Source organism: Artibeus jamaicensis, unplaced genomic scaffold (genome assembly GCF_021234435.1).
Source record: "Artibeus jamaicensis isolate MK-2021 breed Jamaican fruit bat unplaced genomic scaffold, CSHL_Jam_final scaffold_11, whole genome shotgun sequence".
Lineage (NCBI taxonomy): Eukaryota > Metazoa > Chordata > Mammalia > Chiroptera > Phyllostomidae > Artibeus > Artibeus jamaicensis.
Window position 1 is genome coordinate 1771947 of NW_026522027.1, and position 17657 is coordinate 1789603.

The window sequence follows — 17657 nt, forward strand, 5'->3', positions numbered from 1 at the left end:
TCAGCATCCTGAGCACCTGCCCATTCACTTGACCTTGAGAATGACTTTGCTGTACTAGGTCAGCACAATCTGAGAAACTCTCTAAAATTTTTACACAACTCAGCTCAGGAACCCCTCCAAAGAACCCTGTCCCAGGGATCGTTACTCCAAGGACCCTGGTGAGCCTTTACTCAGTTGGGTTTGGTGTCCTCAGAAGGGCTGAGTGTGTAACAGTTTAAAGGGTGCCAAAGTCACAAGGCTCCTGAGGTGGTAACCAGTCAGGGATCCTGACCAAGACCTGCATGTTGCCAGAAATGGAGTTTGGTCTATCACCTGAGTTTTGTGTGAAGAGCAGAGTTAGACAATGTTCCTGTAGCTAGCTGGCTAACTTGGGGTTCTCGGGAAAGTTCAGAAGAAGATAGGCATCCCCTAAAAGAAACTCAGTTGAGAGGTGCCAACTGTGCTTGAAGAAGCTTCTGGAGATATCAAAGGTACCACACAGGGCATTTTTTTTTTTGTCTTTTCTGCAGAGCAAAGTTAACCACAACCAACATCACAAGCAACAAATTCAACCCTAAGTGTTTTGATTTTCATTTTTGTACATAATCGTGGTGTTGAGCATCTTCTGTAACTATGTGCCATTTGTATATAATCTCTGGAGAAATGTCTGTTTAAGTGGTTTATTCTATTTTTAATAAGATTATTTGGTTTTGTGGTTGTTTTGGGGTATAGATTTTTTGCGTATTGTGGATATTAACTTTTTATTTTTCATATGATTTGCAAAATATCTTCTCACGTTTCATGGGTCACCTTTCAATGTGTTAAGCCTTTTTTGATGAAGAGACATTTTCATTTGAAGAATATTCAAATTGTCTATTTGTTTGCATGTCTTCTTAGTGGCACATTCATAAAATCATTGCCAAATTCAATGTCATAATGCTTCTCTCAATACTTTTTACAAGCACTTTAAAGGGTTAGGTCTAACCTTTATAATTCAATATAAATTGACATAATTTTTGTTAGTTTTTATTTAAGATTTTATTCACTTATCTTTAGAGGGAAAGGGAAAGAGAGAGAAAGAGAAATATCAATGTATGGTTTCCTCTCATGAATTCCCTGCTAGGAATTGGCCTGCAACCCAGGCATATGCCCTGACTGGGAATAGAACCGCTTTCCTTTGGTTCTCAGGCCCACACTCAATATCATAGTGTCATAATGCTTCTCTTGATAATTTTTATAAGCATTTTAAAGGGTTAGGTCTATCCTTTAGATTCTGATGTAATTTGACTTAATTTTTGTTAGTTGATATTAATATAAAATTAAATTTGATATAATTTTGACTGAATTTTGTGTAGTATCATACAGTTATCCACATCATTAATATTCATGTGGATATTGCTCTTCAACACCATTCATTATAAAGACTATTTTTCTCCATTGAAATCCTGCCCTTTTCTTTTTTAAAATCAGTTAATTATTTTTTTACTGTTGTTCAAGCAGGTCTGTCTCTATTTTCATGCCACAATATTTCCCCACCCAACCCACCTCCACCTCCAACCCACAATCCTCCCACTCTTTGGCTTTCTGTATGAGTACTTAATATAGGTTTCATGATGACCTTTACCCCTTCTTTCCCCTGTAAGTCTCCCCTTCCCTCACCTCGCTTACTCTAAGTTTGTTCTTTGTTTCAGTGTCTCTGGCTATATTTTGCCTGAGGTTATATGGGGACAGAAAGGAGTTGGCAGCTCTTTCCTTAATATTGTCATCTGAACTTAGAAAATTGTCCTCCAAACGCATAAACCACCATCTGATGACCTTTACATAAGTCACTGTGGGCTGTGAGTGGCTGAGATCTCTGAGGAAGCCAAGTAGCTGTGCATCTGAAGCCCATTCTCAGTGAGTTCTATTCTCTGTTTCTCCACAGCCCTTTTGAGTGTGCCCACCCTCCTAGCCAGCAACACCACAGTCACAGAGAATAAGGATGCGGTGGTCATGTCCTGTGACACAAACCATGATGAAATCAAGTGGTTTTTCAATGACTCAAGTCTGCAGTACACAGAGAGAATGACACTGTCACCTGACCACAGAAACCTCACCATAGACCCTGTCCTGAGATGGGATGCTGGTGATTACCAGTGTAAAGTATCCAACCCCAGGAATGGTGCAAAAAGTGCTCCACTTAAGCTGGATGTGATATTTGAGTGACTTTTCTTTCCCTCTCTGTGTTTTTAAATTCTAAACAAAGTAGTTTCTTGCAATATCACAAGTGATTTCTTCTGAGTGTGAATAGTTCTTAAAAATTTGCATTGAGACAATAAACACTAGAAAAATGTGAGCCCGCATTATCATTATTGTTAACTTAAGGTCACATTTCAGACCAATCCGCACCTTGGTTTGGTTTCATGTGTACCATGTCCACAGTGGAGGGGTCATTGTGACACTGTGTCCCTTAGAGGATGAGCAGTTGCTGTGTGATAAGAAATGAGAGATGGTAAAGAGCTTAGAGAATACGATCTCTGTGTCTTGTCCATGAACACATGTGGAGGGCACCTGTTGTAGACACTGTGAATAGACAAGAGGACAACCAGGTGAGTAGCAACACTGATTTTTGTGTCTCTCTTTGATGTCTTTCAAAAGATTTCTTAAAGTTTCATGAGTATTGTTCCTTCTATGTCAAAAAATTATTTTCATGAGTTTAGTATGTTTCTGTTTTGTTTTGTTGTTGTTAATGAGGTATAATTGGAAACCTTGGTAATAAAACCAAGGGTTTAGTTCAAATGTTCTAGTTCAGACTGATGTACATGGAATTTGAAATGACCTCATACTTTATAGAGCTAAGCTACAAATCATCAGACATTTGGTACCTCTTGCAGAAAGGAAATCACCCAAAGCAAGTGAACATGGGTGTAAAGTGTTTGGGTAAATCTTTCTAAGTTCAGGAGGCTGTAAAAACTCCAATCACATTTGTCATGGAAAACGCTCATCAGAGCACACTATGTGGTGAATGTCAGTTCCTCTGCACTTAGGTAACTAACTAATCAAACTAAATCAGGTGACACCAGCCATGTTGTAGGGTCAAGTACACACTTCTCCCTTAATGATTAATTTTAATAAATAGAAAAGTGACTGTAGAGATAAATATAATGTCTCAGTGGAAAACTCCAGAAGCACAGCCATCTGGGAGATCAAGTTCTGGCCCTGTTCAGGGAGACTCAGTTATTTTGCACCTTTTTATAAATTACAGGAAGTGATGCAGATGCAAATTATGTCTTGGCTGCAAGAGATTTAGTTGTATTTTTCTCCTCTGTGAAGAAAGCAGTTTGGTTATAACCCATAGGCCTTAAGATTCTCTCAGAGTCGATTACCTTCTCACGGTTTCTTGCTGATTGTATCTGACCTCCATATTTTAGAGAATTCCCCTTAGAAATGTACAGATTTATTTGCCACTGAGAATACACACGAGTCTCCTTAAAATTATGTTGCCAGTGTTATGATTCAGAGAGTATCTATCAAAAGGCTAGTGCCCATCTCATAAAATTTAATCATCCCGGTGTCCCTGTGTCTCATTTTTTGTTGGACATAGAAGGGTAACTTAGGTGAGGACCTATACAGCCATGATGTAAGAAGAACTTCTGTGAAGATTTTAAGAAGAGTTTTACTTTTTTTCTTTTAACTGGAGGATCAGTTTGTTTAAAACCATTTTAATCACAGACATTTGAGTTTAAACATTATCTTTCATCTTGTTTTCATTATTGTTCAAGTACACTTGTCTCCACTCCACTCCATTTTCTTGCTACCACTCCAGCCAGCTCACACATATCTCCTCTTCCACCCTGAATCCCATCCCTCTTTGTCTTTGTCCATGTATCCTTCACACATGTTCCTTGATGACTCTTCCTATATTTTTCCCCATTACCCCCCTCTCCTCTGCCCTCTGGTCATTGTCAGTTTGCTCTTTATTTCAGTATCTCTGGTTATATTTTGCTCATTTGTTTATTTGGTTGATTAGCATTTTCTTGTAGGTAATGTCGTATGGTATTTGTTTTTAATGGCACAGCTTATCTCCCTTGGCATAATGCTCTCCACTTCCATCCATGCTGTCATGAAGGGTAGGGGCTCCTCCTACTTTCTGCTCTGTAGAACTCCATTCTTTTTTTTTAAGATTTATTTATTTATTTATCTTGAGAGGGGAAGGGAAGGAGAGAGGGAGAGAAACATCAATGTATGGTTGCCTTTCGTGTGTCCCCTGCTGGGAACTGGCCTGCAACCCCAGTATGTGCCCTGACTGGGAATCGAACCGCGATTGTCTGGTTCACAGGCCCTCGCTCAATCCACTGAGCTACACCAGCCAGGGCTCTAGAACTCCATTCTTTTAGAAATCTCTGGTAGTGTCCAGTGTATACATCTTCTACTTCCTTGGTTAATCTTATTCCAAAGTATTGTAGTCTTTCTAATGCTATTGTAAATTGAACTGTTTCCTTAATTCAATTTTCAGATATTATTGTTGAAGCAAAGAAATGAAAGGGGGCTGTTTTTCTCCTGCAACTGCACTGTATTTATTAGTTTTAACATTTTTGAGGGGACATAAAAATCTTTAATGTTTTCTACATGTAACTTACTTTCTACATGTCTGTTAAAATAGATCATTTTATTTTTCACTTTCCCATTTTTATACATTCATTTTATCTTTCTGGATAATTGTTTTAGCCAAACCTCCAGGACAATGTTGAATAAGTGGGGGGAGAAGCATTTTCATAGGGTTCATGATCTTACTAACATTTTTGGTGTTTCTTCTTACAGTATTGTGCTAGCTGTAGGCTTTCAAGCATTACATGTAGCACATAGAGTGGTTTCCTTCCTATGTCTACAGTCCTTGCCTTTATCAAAATGATAACAACTTTTCTCTAGAGATTTTACTTGATGGTATTATTCAGTTCATACACCAAGAAAGGAAAGTCACATAGCATTAAGAAATTATTTAGATGAAACTTCTTAAAATCCAAGATTATGAATATTGGGTTGGTTCATCATTTTTTCCTCATAAATTATTTAATGGGAGGTGAATATCTTTTCAATTACAACAAAGTTTAATTGGCCCCATAAACTTTCAGGGGTGGTAAGCCTGCCCTCATTGACATTTATGGAAGTTTACATGAAGAGTGTGATTTGTACATTTTTAAAGTCTAAGAAACTTCTAAGAAAGAATCAATAAAAGCTTATGAGAATGAAAGTTTCAAGTGATAATATGGAGGACACATGGGCCAGAAAGTTGTTTCCTTTGCTGGTACTAAGAGATTTTCACAGAACAAGTCAGGAGTCACCCTGAAGTAATGTGGCATCACAGAGAAGGTGCCCTCCACTTTTTATACCTTTACATCTCATTGATGACAATGGTTATTCTGCACAGGTCAGGACCATCCCCTGGTGAACTTCACTCAGCCTACTATGTACCATTAGTAGCTGAGATCTCTGAGGAAGCATCATTGCTGCTGGTCCCAAACCCACTCTTAGAAAGTCACATCATATGTTTCTCTAAAGAGCCTATGAAAATGACCATAATCCTGGGAAGCAACACTACAGTCACAGAACACAAGGATGCCAAGGTCATGACCTGAGACACAACGGTGATCTGCACATAGTGATTATTCAGTGGCATGAGTCTGCCACTCAGGGAGAAAATTAATCTGTTCTGGTGTTACAGAAATAACTTCCCACAGGGTCTTTTGTTACTCTAGGTTCTTCCCACTACTTTATTCAGGACTCTGGCTCTCAATGCCTTAGTATGGTATAAAGGAAAAGAATTCTTTAATTAAAAGACATACAGATTTTGAATATGTGAGTATTCTGGCATTAAATCTCTCTCCCTTCAGAAAACAGAGAGACCCACTAACACATCATTCTGCCCTCTCCCTTTTTTCTAGTCAGGCCAGTCTCAGAGCATGCCAATCAGAAGTACTGCCTTCCAGGAAAAAAAACACTGAAATCTTCAGCTCACTTCTTCTGGTTCATCCCCATGATATTTGCTTGGCTGTGCAGGTCACAACACCCTCAGTTTCCAACACCATCAGCTATGTCTCCCAGGTGTCCAGTTCTTAATCCAAAACCATATAGGACCTCCTCATGGCCAAATGTTGAGAGTCTTTTTCACCACTTTTTTCCCCTCATGATCCTGCCAGGTCCCTCATTCTCCCTGTCGTACATGGCAGACTGCCTTTTTTGTTGAAATCCTAGCGTGGATCCTCCTCCATAACCTCATTATCGACTCCTCCCACATTTGGCTACACCTGCTAGAACTCCCATACTTTCTACCTTTCTCAGCTGCCATAGTTAATCCAAGCAGGTCTGGTCCCTTGATGCAGAAGCTGCCTCTAAGCTGCTCTCACAGGCTCAGAAAGTTTCTCTGGCTACATCGCATCATGGCTTAAAGCCATGCCCATCTTTCTGGCTATGCCAAGGCAAAAGTTTTAATATTATTACAACACTGGCCAAGTTACCCTGTATACTGGCACAACAGAATCTTCATCATAGACCCTGTCAAATAAAAGAATGCTGAGAATTGCCAGTGTGAAATGTCCAAACATCAGTTTCTTCAAATTAGATGTAATATATGAGTGACACACCTCCCTCCTTTGTGTTATTAAACTCAGAATTTTTATTTTGCAATTTTAATAGATTTCATTGTTGAGGTGGAAAGTCTTTAGAAGACTTTCACTGAGTCAATAAATACTCAAAAATGTGAGCTGACTTTGTCATTATTGTTGACCTAAAGTCATATTCCACACCAGGTCCAACCTCTGGTTTTTCTAAGCCGATTTTCATCATGGAATGACATTGTGTTCCTCTGAGAACAAGCAGTGGTCTTGAGATAACAGGTAGCAGCACATAATAAGCTCACAGGAATCTGAGTACAGACCCTTCTATTTGTGGTTGTGTGGAGGGCTCCTGTACAAAGTTTTAAACAATAGTATTGGACTAAAGAACACTCAAGTGGGCAGTGACACTGATCTTTGTTTCAATATTTACATTCCTCTTCAAATTATTTAGTCTGTTTGAGAATTTCTGTTTTCACTGCAACAAAATTATTTGCATGAATTCACTACGACTCTGTCCTCTTTGTTAACAGGATATAATTGCAAACTTTTTTAATACAACCAGGTATTTAGCTCCAATGTCCTAGTTAAGAACAATAGCCACATATTAGAAATGACCTCACGCTCTAAAAGCCTAACATTGACCTAATCGTTATTTTGGTATCTCTTAGGATGAAGGAATTCCCCAAAGCTAGAGAGACTGCAAGTGAAGTGTGAGGATACTTTTTCCTACCTTCAACAGGCTGTTAAAACTCCCATCTAAGTTTGCATAAAAATAATTTTGTCAGAGTACACTATAGGATGAATGTCAGTTCCTGTGAAGTTAAGTAACAAATCAGAGGAAATACAGAGTCACCAGCCATGTTGTAAGATCAAAAATATACTTTTTTCTTAGAGATGACATTTGATCAAAGGGAAAGTCACCACAGAAAATAAATTAATGTTTCTATGAAGCACTTAAGAAACACAGCTTTCTAAAATATCAGAACTTGCCTCTCACATATTTTTGAACATGTTTATTAATGGCTGTGAACTTGCAACTTTTCATACATTGCAGGAATTGATGGAAGTACAAACTGGATCTTGGCTGACACAGATTTAGTTGTGTTTTTCTACACTGTGTGAAAAGCACTTTTGTTATGACCTAGAGGGTCTAATATTCCCTCAGATTGACTAATCATTTGACAGGTTCTTTCTGACTACAGGCCTCTGACTTCCTTTTTTAGACCATTTTCTTTGGAAATGCATGTGCAATTTTTAGTTACAGATTCATGCTCTACTCTTCTGAAATACAGACAGGTATCCTCCAAAGCATCTTGCCAGTCTGTCTAGAAGGTTTAGGTTCATTCTTCTGAAATGAATTCTTTTGGTGTCCTTGTGTCCCAGTCTCTGAAAAAAGATAGAAGCCTAACTTGTATGAGAAATTTTACAACCAAGATGTAAAATGACTTCATGTCAGGGTTACATGAGTAACTTTAATTTTCTTTGGTGTAGAGCCAGATAAGAAACACAGATACCTATGCTTCCTCCCCTCCCTAAATTCTTTCCAGGCTTCTGTTTTAGAAATCTTGAGTTCATCCTCACTACCATATTAAATGGGCTCGAATAGTATTTTTCTTACATTTTCAAAGCGGTCTTACTCCTTTTAAACTTGGGCAACACCTGCCTGCGATTAGCTAATTCTATCATCTTCTGCACTGTGTCAATCCTTCATATCTTTTTCAAACTTGTAAATAATTTTTCTATCTGGTTACAATCCTCCAAAAAATGTTCATTTCTCCCTTCACCTTTGACTTGTCATCTGCATCTGGACATATCCTGACTGCCCACATTTTCTGCAGCCTAAGTTTTCCTCAAAGAAATCTTGGTGCCAGAATCTGAGAAGAGGAAGAGGCTGTAAAAGGAGCACCTTCGAAGCAGACTAACCATCTACAGTGTTCTCATTTGATATCCATGTTCACTGCACCTTCCAAAAGCAATATCACAGGAAATTTATGCAATATTCTGTCAGGAATCTCAACATATCTAATAAACATGCATGTTCCTATCTTGTCAACTGTATTCATGCCCCAAGTGGGTGACCCTATTTTCATTTCTCTTTCTCACCTGGGGTTTAGGCCAGACATCAGTGTCCTTATTTTTTTGGCTTTGTTGGTTACAGAAACCACATGTCTGTCCTTATATAATTCACAAACAGAACCTGGAAAATGGGAAATAAATCTCTCCTTCTTTCCATTTCTTTCCTGCTTCTCATCATCTATGGGATATTTGGCTGAAATCTTTGGAGGTGCAGCAAGAAGTGGATTGTGGGGAAGCAGAGGTGGGTAAAAATAGGGGCCATAGGTGGATGGGGTATTCAGAGTCAGGATTAGAAATTATAAAGCCTCCAGTGTTTGAGGGTTTTAGGCACTGCATAGTTTCAATGGGATGAAAATGTGCTATGGAAAAGAAATCTATTGGCGGTCAATTTGTGGTTGAAAAATGTGAATGAGGAACTTAGTACCTGTTGATGGAGGAGCAAGTGCAGCTGGTGCAGGAAAGTGGAGGTGCCAATCTTGGAGATTTGGGTGGTGTAAGGGGTGAGACTGTTTGTAAGTACTCAGAGAAGTGCCCTGACAATGGGACAAGGGGAAACACTGAGTGTACATGGTAGCAGGAGTCATGGAATGGAGGACTTAGGATAAAGGGGAGGAAGAAAAATAGATGAGAATCCAGTAAGGGTGGAGTAGTATTCTTCAAAATGATAAAAGGTTGTAACTTTCTCATGGTGGAAACACCATGAATGTAGAAGGTGAGCTCAGGTAGTTTAGATATTTGTGTCAGAAAGAAATTTTGAGTGAAGATGAGTCAGATTAGAAAAAACATTGAGGTGAAGCCTATGGAATGCAAGAACAAAGGTCAATCCTGGGGGTAAAAAACAAATGAATGGCTAGAGATATCCAGTCTCCAGTGCAAGACAGTAGGGATGTGTCAAGCTGGCTCTCAAAGTGTGGTCTGGAGAAACAGGTTTCACAGGGCCTGGAAGTGCTGTAAAAGTCAAACTAAATTCTTGTACCACAAGATGTTTGTTGGCTGAGTCAACAAGTTACCCAGGTCTTAGGGAATTTGTGTGTCAGTGAGAGGAGCTGACTAGAAATCTGTGACAGGCAAGGGAGTGAGTAAAAGAGTGTGTGTAAGAGGGTATACTGAGGGCTGTGATGAATTTGGAGTGAGTGGAGTCTTTTATTCCTTTGTTGACTCGTCAAAGGGAGCTTTCTCTGATTCCAGGCTGTACAGATACAGGCTGTATCACAGGGCACAGTGCTGCAGGAGTTGATGCCAATAATCTGGACTTCCTGTCCTTGTCTGATCCAGTATATATTATTTTTATCTGTGATGGATGCAGCTCTGCCCACCTTATGTTATCTTAGTGGAAGTGTTAGAACCCAGGCCATGATGAGTAATTCTAGGTGCCTGGTCACATTACCTCCTCCATTCAGACTCTATCTTTCCTGAAGTTTAGAAATCAGTCTGAAAAGAGGTTTTATTTTTGTAAAAGTCACATCCTTCCTACAAATCCTAGAAATCTGCATGTAATTTTCTAAGTAGGTCTCACCAGAGGATTCATAAATTACTTTTTATTCCTGTATCATTGATGAGATGAAGGTACAAGTACAGCAACCTTGTCTTCATTCTGGAATATATGACCAGCATGACCCACACTACTGCAGCCATAGTAGGCTCACAGAGTTGGCAGATCCCTTAATGGTCATGAGTGTGGATGTCACCATAGCTTATGTTTTACTGAAATTGCTATCCCTTGAGCTGATTTTATCACTGGTGTCACTCTCCTCACTGATATCATCATCCTAGATAACTGACAAGAGGGGGCATTTATTTTCACCTTTTGCAGCACATGCATCCCACTAAGACATTTAGAAATCTTCATATTGCATTTATCTTTAGTAGTCAAGCCTCTGAGATTTGGGGGGTTCGTTTGTTTTTGTTTCTGTTAAAAATTTAAATGGGCCCCTCAGGCTGAATTGGAAGTATGACTGACCTCCTCCTCTATTTTCTTAAACTCTAAATAAAATGTCTGAACTTCAAAAATAAGTTTGTTGATAAGGTAGACAATTTTTTTGTTGATAAAGTAGACAAGAATTGCATTAAATCAATAAATGCTCAAATATGAGATATTCTGTCATTGAACTAAATAACTCAAAAATAAGTCAATTCCTGCCATGGCAGCCATGAGCAAGCTTGCAAATATAAAACCCTGTTTTTGATATTTCATCATGGGGAGCTCAGGTCAGAGATCAGTGTTTTAATTCTTTGTGCTTTTCACATACTCCACATGCCTGTCCTTTGAGTGTTGCAATGAGAACCTAGTAATAGAAAGTAAATGTCTATTCTGAATGTGTTTTTTTCCTGTTTCTTGTGGCATCTGGGTTACTTGGCTGACATCACTGAAGATCCAACCAAAGGTGGATTGTTGGTAAGCAGGGTTATTCATAGAGCGAGAGTGGGGAAAGATGGGTTCTGCATACAGTCAGGATGGGAATTACAAACCCTTGTATATTGAGGAGGTAAGGCACTATAAGTTCAAGACAAACTCAGGGTGCCACAGAGAAGGGCTTCAGGGAGCCTTAGGATAAGGCTAAAAAGTGAGTGAGGATATGACATATGGAGATGGTGCATTGAAGTAGGGTTGGTAATTGCCCAAATTTGGATGGACATGAAGGTTGAGACACAATTTTGGGAGAAAGGATAATGTCTTGGAGACTCAGATTAGTTCTCTGACAATGGGAAAAAATGAAGCACCAGATGTACAGGTTGGTGGGAGACATAAGACAAGGGGGAGATGAAAATAAGCATTCTGTGGAGAATTAAGAGTGTGGAGGTCTATAATATGTTGTAGGCAGTGGACACCTTGAATACATGCAAAGAAAGTTTGGGGATTTGGTTCTGGAAGGCAGCTGGAGTGTGGGGTAGTCAGACTACAAAAGGGGTGGGAAAGTTGGCTAAAGAAGATGAGGAACACAGGACAGCCTTTAGAGTAAAAACCAAATTGGAAGGCAGAAGTGTTTAGTTTCTACTTCTGGCCCAGTAGAGATGTGTGCAGTTGGCTTTCAAAGCAAGCTCTGAGGACTGCAGTTATTCCATGGCCTGGAAGTCTGTAAAAACCTGAATTCCACCCTGGTACATCAAGACATTACTCAGCTGAGTCAACAAGCTAACCATGCCCCAGGAAGTTTGTGTGTCAAGGACAAAGTCTAGTCTGGGGATAACCAAGGAGGTGGCTGATGGAATGTGCATGTAAGGAGTGGGATTGAGGGCCAGGATAAACTGAAAGGGAATGGGCCCTTCTTCTTGCAGTCAGAGTGGACTGCCTGTGATTCTACACAGAAGAGCTATGTGACAGGCCACAGTGCTAGAGTGGTGAAGCACAGCCAGTTGTTGGCTACTCTGGAGGGTAAGTGCAGCATGTCCCAGACTGTTGCAGCCATGAAAGTGTCATAGATGTAGCAGATCTCTGAGTGGTCACAGATGTGAATATTCCTACAGGTCAAGCTTTGCTTCAACTTCTGATCACTAGAGCTGATCCTGTCACTAGTGTCACTGCCATCATTGATGTCGTTGTCTCTACAGCATCAACATTAGGAAGAATACATTCTTATCATGAGAGAACATGTCTAAGAAACTTATGAAACTGGTTTTGGACATCTTTAGTGTGAAGGATTCCACTTTTCTCCATTAAGGATGATATAAATTGTAAATCTGTAGGCTTTTTATGAGAGTTTTGAGATAGAATTGACTTGGTGGTTGAACACATCCATTTATAGTGCTACAAAATTCAGCTTCATAGTCCTGCAGTCAGTGAAGTTACTTAGAACAGCTTGTAGTAGGTTCAATCTCTGCTTTTGCAATCATAGAATTCTTAATGATTTTGAACAAAGAACCCTGCATTCTCATTTGGTACTTATTTGTTCTGTTTCTGCTTCAAGGAGTGACCCTGATTTGAAAAAAGATGTTTTGATCCCTTTGGAGAATGCACTTTGCATTGTGACCTTCAGAGGGTTATATCAACACAAGGAAACCTGCAGGGACTGAGAAGGGATGTAGAGGAACTTTTTACTTTTCCAGTGTATTTTTGTCATTACAAGTATCTAATGAGCTAGACCACACTTCTCCCACATCTGTAGCTCACACAAAGATAGCTCTTTAACACTGACATACATCAGAAATTTAAATTTTAAAAAAATCAGTTACTTTGCTGAAATATGAATATCATTAAAAAGACAGAAAACTGTCTGCACCAAATATGTGTCTTTAGAAAAATATTAAAGATACAGTATGAGGACTTCCGCCAAGATGGAGGCATAGGTGGATGTGCCGTGCCTTCTCACACAACCAAGATTAGAGACAACTAAATATTAGCAACAGAAAACACAGCCAGAACACGGAAAATTGAACTTTTCGGAAGTCTGTTAACAACAAATTCTTCAGCCTGACCGGTAAGGGGCGGAACCAGCGGCTGGTGAAACGGGGTTGCACAGGAAAACTCGGTCGGTCGGACGGACTCAGGCGCGCGGAATCCAGACGCGTGGAATCCAGGCGCAGGGTTGGACCTAGTGAGCCACCGAGCGAGCGACCGCGGGGGACACAGCGGGGAGCGGTGCTGCGTGTTGACTGTGGTCGCGCATTTGTGTGCAGGTGGACAGGCGAGGGAGTGGGCGGTTGGACTGGGGCCCGGCGGGTCGGCGGCAGGCAGCAGTGGAGGGCGCCACCATTTCCCTACTCTGACCCCACCTCCACATACGTCATAACCCAGCAAAACTGAGTGACCCGGCCCACGTGAACCACCTAATGCGCTGATCCTCATCCAGCTGTGAGAATCGGCAGAGGGGGGTCACCATTTCCCGGCTCTGACCACGCCCCCACATACAGCCTCACAACCCAGCAACCTGGGAGTCCAAGGCGCCCCTTCTCACACTTAAAGGGCGCGAACAGACCAAAAATGTCGCAAGAATATCTCAAAGCCCCAGAGCCCATAGATCTAAGCGATGAAGAAATAGCAAAACTCTCAGACGCACAGTTTAAAACACTGGTCATCAGGATCCTCACAGAACTGGTTGATTATACCGACAAATTAGACAAATATATGAAGGCGAAACTAACTGAAATGAATGGAAGTGCACAGGACACCAATAGCAATGAAAAGGAAACTGGGACTCAAATCAATGGAGTGCACCAGAAGAAAGCAAATAATGGCCAAACAGAAAAGAGTCAAGAAGCAAGAATTCAAAGAAATGAGGAGAGGCTTAGGAACCTCCAGGACATCTTTAAATGCTCCAACATCCGAATTATAGGGGTACCAGAAGGGGGAAAGGCACAGCCACCAGTGGAAAACTTATTTGAAAAAATAATAAAGAAGAATTTCCCCAATCTGGCAAAGGAAATAGACTTCCAGGAAATCCAGGAAGCTCAGAGAGTACCAAAGAAGTTGGACCCAAGAAGGAACACACCAAGGCACATCATAATTACATTAGCCAAAATTAAAATGAAGGAGAGAATCCTAGAAGCAGCAAGAGCTAAGGGGACAGTCACCTACAAAGGAGTCCCCATCAGACTGTCAGCAGATTTCTCAAAAGACACCTTACAGGCAAGAAGGGGCTGGAAAGAGGTATTCCAAGTCATGAAATCCAAAGACCTACAACCAAGATTGCTCTATCCAGCAAAACTTTCATTTAGAATGGAAGGACAGATAAAGTGCTTCTCAAATAAGATTAAATTCAAGGAGTTCATCATCACCAAGCCCTTATTATATGAAATGTTAAAGGGACTTATCTAAGAAAAAGAAGTTTAAAAAAACATAAACAGTGAAAGGACAACAAACTCACAGTTATTAACAACCACACCTAAAACGAAAGCAAACTAAAAGGACAGCTAGATCAGGAGTGGAAACATAGAAACAAAGATCTCAAGGAGGGTTAGCAACAGGGGAGTGGGAGGAGGAGAAGGGGGGAGAAGGTACAGAAAATAAGTAGCATAGACAGTAGATAGAAAATAGATGGGGAGGCAAGAATAGCATGGGAAATATAGAACCTAAAGGACTTGAGACACATGATCATAAACTAAAGGGGGGGTAATGGTGGGGATGGGGGGTAGGGTGGAGGGGAATGAAAGGGGGAATAGAACAACTGTAACAGCATAATCAATAAAAATATTAAAATTAAAAAAAAGATACCGTGTGAGAAGAATGTGTATGTGATGTGTAGGTACGTGTATATTGGCAATAAAAATAAAAAGCAGCTGAGTCCTCATCTTCCAGGACAGAACCTTGAATTACATAATGCCTAAAAGTTTTAAAAAATATTAAAGTAGCCCTGGCTGGCGTAGCTCAGTGGATTGAGCGCGGGCCTGGGTTGCAGGCCAGTTCCCAGCAGGGGACTCACAAGAGGCAACCACACATTGATGTTTCTCTCCCACTCTTTCTCCTTCCCTCTCTCTAAAAATAAATAAATAAAATATTTAAAAAATATATTAAGGAGCCTCAGAGAATGTTATTGAGATATGGCTGTGGTTCCATCTGGGGGAGCTGTTTTTGTCTGGGACAACATCTTTAGTGTTTCCCAACCAGGGAAGCCACAAACTTCCTGTGATCACACTGAAGAGCACAGACAGAGAAACAGGGCTTATTGTTGTCAAGTCTAGTGGCATCACAAATATAAGAAAGAACATCCAACAGGAGAGGGCTGGGCACTGGCTGCGGACAGAGTGGATATCCAATAGAATAATAATTTCATGTTCCAGTGAATGTGGGAATCAAAATCTCATTGGTATTGCAAGTGATCACATTAAAAATGTGTCCCTAAAGTTATAACATTGTGATTAAGATTCATCTGAAAAACCACATATTTTGGCCTTCTGGACAAATGACATTGGATAGACAATGATAACTTTTTGTAGGTGTTTTTTTGGTTAATGTCAGAAGCATGGAATTTAAAATTTATAATCCAGTATCATCACCAGTTTACAAATAGTCTAACGTTTTTTAGAATAGTATTACTTATTTACACAATGCAAAGATCTACCACCAAGGCTACTTTACCCAGTAAGGTCATCATTTAAAATTAAAGAAAAAATAGGCAGCTTCCCAGACAAGAAAAACTAAAGGATTTTGTTAACAACAAATCAGCACTGCAACAAATGTTAAAAGACTTCCATTGAGAGAAAGAAGAAAAAGAGAAAGAAAACAAAACCACAGAAAAACAGTCTAACAATAAAATGGCACCACACATGTATCTATTAATAGTCTTTTTAAATGTCAGTGGCTTAAATGCTCCAATCAAGAAATAGCAGGTAACTGAATGGATTAGAAAACAAAACCCATATATATGCTGACTCCAAAGGACCCATCTCAGATCAAAAGATACACTCACATTAAAAATACAGAGTTGGAGAAATATATTTAATGGAAATGGAAAAGAAAGAAAAGCTGGCATAACAGTACATATAACCAACATAATCGACTTTAAATCAAAGTTATAATAAGAGACAAAGAAGGACACTACATAATGATAAAGGGAACAAGGAAACAAGAAGATACAATCCTAGTAAACTTTTATGCACCCAATGTAGGAGCACCTAAATATATAAAGCAAATATTGGTGGACATAAAAGGAGATTTGACAGGAATACTGTCATATTTGGGAATTTTGACACCCCACTGACCTCAATGAATAGATATTACAGGCAGAAAAACAAGGAGGCAGTGGCCTTAAATGATACAGTAGATCAAATGGATTTAATTAATATTGTCAGAGAATTTCACTCTAAAGCAGCACAATATACATACTTTTCAAGTGCACATGGAACATTTTCTAAGATAGACCACATGTTGTGACACAAAACAAGGTTCAATACATTTAAGAAGACTTAAATCATATCAACCATCTTCTCTGACCACAGTGCTATGAAACTAGAAATCTATTGCAAGAACAATGAAAAACAGCCAAAGATATGGAAGCTAAACAACATGCTATTATTAAAAACTGAATGTGTCAACAATGAAATCAAGGAAGAAATCAAAAGATACCCTGAAACAAATGAAAATGGGAACCAAAAGCCCAAAATAACTGGGACACTGGGAAAGCAATCCTAAGAGGGAAATTCAGAACATTACAGGGCTATTGCCAAAAAAAAAAGTAAAAAGAAAAAAAAAGCTTACATAGACAATCTAATTTCACTCTTGAAGGTACTTGAGAAAGAAAAACAAAGGCCAAAGTGAGTAGAAGGAAGGAAATTAGAAAGACAGAGCAGAAATAACTGTAATAGAGTCTAAAACACTGATACAAAAGAACAATGAATGTAAGAGTGGGTTCTTGGAAAAGATAAGCATGACTGACAAACCTTGTACTAGACTACTCAGGATAAAAGCTGAAAAGTCTCAGAGTCAGAAGTGAAACAGCAGAAATGCCAATTCACATCTAAGAAATAAAAAGAATTATAAAAACTATTATGAATAATATTATGCAAACAAACTGCACAACGTGGACAAAATGAAAAAATTCTTAGAGGCATAAAATGCTCCACAAATAATTACGAAAGAATCAGAGAATCTGCATAGACAGTTTACACCTAAGAAAATTGGAGCAGTATTCAAAAAACTCCTGAGAAACAGAAGCCCTGGACCAGATGGCTTCACAGGTAAGTTTTACCAAACATTTCGAGAAGAACTGACACCTCTGTTTCTCAAACTATTTCACAACATTCTAGAGGATGGAAGCCTAACAAACTCATGTTATGAGGCCAAGCTTATCATAATTCCAAAAGCAGATAATGACACCACAATGAAAGAAAATTATCAGCCAATATCTCCAACAAATATTAAATGATAAATCCTCTACAAAAATAATAGCAAAACAAATACAGTAAGGCATGAAAAAGATCATACACTGTGATCACATTGGATTTATTTTAGGAATGCTCGGTTGGCACAACATATGCAAGTCAATAAATGTAAATCTCCACATAAACAAAATGAAGGATAAAAACCACATAACCATATCAGCAGAAACAGGTAAAGCTTTTGATAAAATCCAGCAT